This window comes from Felis catus, chromosome F1 (genome assembly GCF_018350175.1).
Source record: "Felis catus isolate Fca126 chromosome F1, F.catus_Fca126_mat1.0, whole genome shotgun sequence".
Classification (NCBI taxonomy): domain Eukaryota; kingdom Metazoa; phylum Chordata; class Mammalia; order Carnivora; family Felidae; genus Felis; species Felis catus.
Window position 1 is genome coordinate 58270493 of NC_058384.1, and position 4743 is coordinate 58275235.

At 44.5% G+C, this 4743-nt stretch overlaps 1 long non-coding RNA gene across 1 annotated transcript; it reads left to right on the plus strand.

Moving 5' to 3' along the window:
- The first annotated feature begins 1318 nt into the window (after positions 1-1318).
- Positions 1319-4542, plus strand: LOC123382906. Its single transcript, XR_006592050.1, has 3 exons — positions 1319-3603; positions 3860-3944; positions 4353-4542. It is a non-coding gene; the product is annotated as an uncharacterized LOC123382906 (long non-coding RNA).
- The last annotated feature ends 201 nt before the right edge of the window (positions 4543-4743 follow it).

The following is a 4743-nucleotide window of genomic DNA, read 5'->3' on the forward strand; positions in this document are numbered from 1 at the left end:
CTAAAGCAACCGAGAAATATTTCCTATTTAAATTACAATCTCTCACTGGCCCAGGAAGTCTCTGTTTTCCCCCACCGTGTTCTAAAACTGCCCCAGAAGTTGAAGAAGATTCGAGATTTTATTTCTCCAAATATAAGAAGTGGCCACACAGACTTGGTCCTCTTTGAGTTATCTGTACATAAGCCTGCCATTTCTTCCAGATAAATTAGTCAGTGTTGGGGACCCAATCCACTTGAGGCCCATTTTACCAAGCAGTGTGTTTGAGATCGTTTAGTTATAATTGTTTTCATGTTGTCACTTTGACCGTGTTAAGTCGTATGTTTTAAAGAGTCAGAAAACAAGAGCACGCCCCTTGGTAAAGAACTTCATTGCCTCTGTTCTTCCTCTTGTTTTTTGATTCCTAGGGATCTAGAGAGGAATTGAGATGAAATGTTTGAGTAAACATTTATGAGAAAGGTTTACCGCGTTAGATGTTTTTTGTTAATACTTAGCGCTACCCTCTTCCTTTTCAACTGTCCCATGAGCTGTAGGGACTTAAAGTCCAGAAACTACACTTCCCAGACTCCTTTTGGATAAGTTTCACCAATGACAGGTGTGGGAAGTGGAAGAGAAGGTATTACTACACTATGGCTGCTGTGGGCAGATGCGGGAGGGGTTTGCAGAAGAGTTTCAGGAGGGAGCCTGAGGATCACCCACCTTGGTGAGACAGGTGGCTGCACTCATTGGCTTTTGGTGCCTCTGGTGTCCTCCTAAGAATCACCTACTTGATGGTGGAGAAAGCAGGACTCAGGTGGAAGCCCCCTGCTCTCCCAGTACTTCTGTATATCTAGAGATTGGCTCTCCATCCTTTCCTTCTCCAACTTTCCCAGAGGTGTGCAAGCCTCTCACACGCTGGGTTAACCTCTTTCCACCTCTAAATTCCTAGAGTCATTTCTGGTTTTCTGACCAAACTCTAACCAATAACAGGCTACCTGATTTCTTAATATTTTGAAGCAAACGCTCACTGCAAGATAACATTCTAGAAAGACAAAGAAGTACTTACAAAGAGGGGTACCAAGAGATTTCGTTATGCCTGGGTAAAATGATACAAAATTAACAGTGAATTGCTAACGCACATTTTTTTTTCAGATTAAGAATTCAAAATAGACATTTTATTTCATACACAGGGAGAATAAATGACCAGATTTGAACTGGACCTTTGCTCTGTGCCAAAGTCTTTCCTTTCTTTCTGAACTTCTCTGCTTTTTGTTGTTACTGTGTGTTGTTAGTTTTCAGCTGTTTCTATGACCTAGCTTTTCATTATATGGCATTATATAGCTCCTCAGTCTTCATTCATTCATTCTTCTATTTACTTGTTCATTCATTTATTAAGAACACACAAAGGAGATAAAATGACAAATGAGGTACAGTTCCTATCCTCAAGGACATTACCGTCGTGGGAACTGTAATGAGGACAATATAACACGACTCAGCACACAACGGGATGCGGCACAGGGCAGATCCATAATCCCTTATTGAACACTCTTGTGGGCAAGAGAGATCTCAGACCAAAGCATTTTTTCCAGCTTTAGAAAGATAATCTGGTACCTATATTGTCTGTTTTTTAAATGCTCCCAAAGGGGTCTGAGGTAGCAATCCAAAGCCACACAATTTTTCTACAGCACAATGTATGACTATTCTCACCAAATGAGATATGTTGGCACCGAAGTTAACATTAGAAAAAAGATGGCTTCAGAGCTTTGTGTATTTTATGATCATGGATGAGGGGCTTGGGATCTGTACAGTTCACTACAATGTACCGCAAAGAATACAAGGTGGGGGGCAAGCGGCTTTGGGGTACTCTGTGTGAGGGAGTCTATTCCAATTTGGGGTGTGGATAAAAGGCTTCCCGAGCCCAGAAGCTAAGTAGGAGATGGTGAGGGTGGAGGAAAGAGGTGTTAATAGACTAGAGAAAGGCTCCTGAAGCAGCAGTGTGATGTACTAAGGCATGTGGTGTGTGAGAGACTAGGGAAAGCAAGAACATTCTCGAAATTTCCAAGTGAGGCGGTGAATGAGAAGATGGGAGCCTGAAGCCATGAGGCAGCACCCAGCCCAGTTGCAGACATGAGGGGAAGTGCTAGTTCTTGTTCCTGACTCAGCTCCTTCTGAGCTGGCAAAAGCCCGTCACCTCAGTAACCGACATGGTAACTGCTCTTCTCTAGGTTTCAAACAAGCTGCTCCCAAGGGCCGGTCGACATAGCCTCGAACTAGAAGCATAGCCTTCCCTGATCATCAGCTTTCTCTCGGGCCCAATATGGCATGCCAAACTCTCTCCGGCTGCCTGAAACCAGTTTCCCAACCGATCGTCTATTTTACAACCCAGCTCTGAGACAGTCTTGTCATGTCAAGGCTTCTAATTCACCCACTTGCAGTTTAGAATCATTGATGTATACGATTCAGCTTCTTAGTAACCTGTGCTGTTTTAACCAGAGGGCTAGACGGTTCTGTTTTTCCATCCACCCCATTCACCTTTAATTATGCCAGGAACTACCTATGTAAGTTCAAGCTTTGAACCCATCTGCAAGTATAATCTTCGCCTCCAATTCCATGGTTTTTAATATTTATTTATTTTTGAGAGACAGACAGAACGCAAGTGGAAAGGGGCAGAGAGAGGGGGAGACACAGAACCCAAAGCAGGGTCCCAGCTCTGAGCTGTCAGCACAGAGCCCGACACGGGGCTTGAGCTCACGAACTGAGAGATCACGACCTGAGTCGAAGTCGGACGCTCAACTGACTGAGCCACCCAGGTGTCTCCCCAATCCCATTTTTATTTTCGATATTCTTCTTTCACCTTTTGACTTAAGTAGCAATAATAGTAGCTGGTTCTACTTTTGGTTTTTGGACATGGGTTAATCATAAATTTGCCACGGACTAACTGTAACATTAGGCAAATTATCTAGCCTTCCAGATCATTTCTTCTCTTGTAGAATGGAGAGATAAAAAGACAAGATGGGGGCACCTGGGTGTGGCTCAGCTGGCTAAGCAACCAACTCTTGATTTCAGCTCAAGTCTCATGGTCATGAGAACGAACTTGGTATTGGGGTCCACACTAGGTGTGAAGCCTGCTTAAGATTCTTTCTCTCCTTTCTCTCCCTCTGCCCTTCCTCTGATTTCTCTTAAAGAAAGAAAGAAAGAAAGAAAGAAAGAAAGAAAGAAAGAGGGAGAGAAAAGACAAGATGTGCCTCACTGGGTTGTCAAGATGATGCGGGTGAAGTGCGTAAGGTACTCACATAAATGTCAGGTGCTCAAAATGGCAGGTACTTTCTATAATATAATTACCTTTTCTCTTGTTTATTTGGATATATATTGTGTGGCTCTTATGCTCGTCTTGTCTCATGGGGATCACAGAATAAAGTTTCTTCCAAATGGAACATTCCTTGTATCAGTCGGTTTGGGACAAATTAATTCCTCAGATAGGAACCCGGATCTCACTTCAGAGGTTTTCTACAAGTGAACGTAGAAATTCTCATTTCTTTCTGGTCCCCGTTTTCCAGGATATGGACCTTTTGGAGGACACAGGTGTCCGTATGGGCTCCAAGCTATGATGCCATAGGAGTAGATCAGGTAAACAAGACCCACTTAGAGAGAGCCACATCTCCTAAAGGAGCTGATCTAATTCCGAGATATTCGCATGCAGGGTTGCCTCACTACACAACTCTGAGGGGCACCATTGTCACCCTGGCTTAGGTGTATCTCACACCCCCCCCTTCCGGAGTTGGACAGGGCACAGCTCATGCCACCCTAATGTGGCCACGCCGCCTGGGTTTGTTACCTTTGTGTTATCCTGAGCCTTTTGTAAAGCTGTATTTCCGTGTTTCAGACTTGGCTTGGCTGTGCCATTGGAAACAAAAGGAAAAGCAAGGGTGTTAAATGAGCAACAGACCTCCCCAAACCACCTCTCCAAGGTAGGATTGGGAGCAAGCTTACTTAACGAAAGAAGGTGAAGGCAAATCTGGGGGACGAGGGTCGGGCCATGAGCTATGGCTCCTCCCTGTGTAGAGACACTCCTACCAGTTCCTATTAGTAGAAGTGATTGCACTTTCCTTTTAAACTTCCCTTTCCTCAACTTCTTCCTCTTAGTTCTGTGAGCACTTTTCCGGACCCTCGCCTTCTGGTCGTGACGATCTTACCTGGGTTCTTTGAGGGAAGCCGAGTCCTGCTTTCCCGAAGGAGACCATTTCTACCTCAGGGTCTCAGGGTGTACTAAAGGGGTGAGGGACTATGACACGATTCAGGTCACCCATCTGGAATCCTCTCAGCCCCAGCCTGCTCCCCGAGCCACGTTCACTGCTGCCCTGTGGTTGTCGTTTTAGATGTCAAATTGTCAGACTTTCGGTGAGTGTGTGACCGGACCATGGCTGTGCTCAGGACAGTTTGCTGTCTGCATTCAAGTCTGCTGGAAGTCGACTCTTTTCTCTTAGTTTCTATCCTGTGGAAATATTTTGCAGGTAGAGCTGGAGTTTGCTCTTGTCCAAAGGCCACATGAGGACTGCACGCTTTTTTTTTTTTTTTTTTTTTTTTTTTTTTTTTTTTGGAGTTTCTTTTAAAATAAATAGAAGCTTCTGCTGGGAAAAAGGTCCTGCACTGGTGGTCACTTTCCTTGTTGCGCTTCCTGTCTCAGAAGTCTACCTACTGTCCTCCCCAGTACAGATCCATTCTTACACACGCAATGTGAAATGGCAACTTGGAGTGGTTATTCCAAAT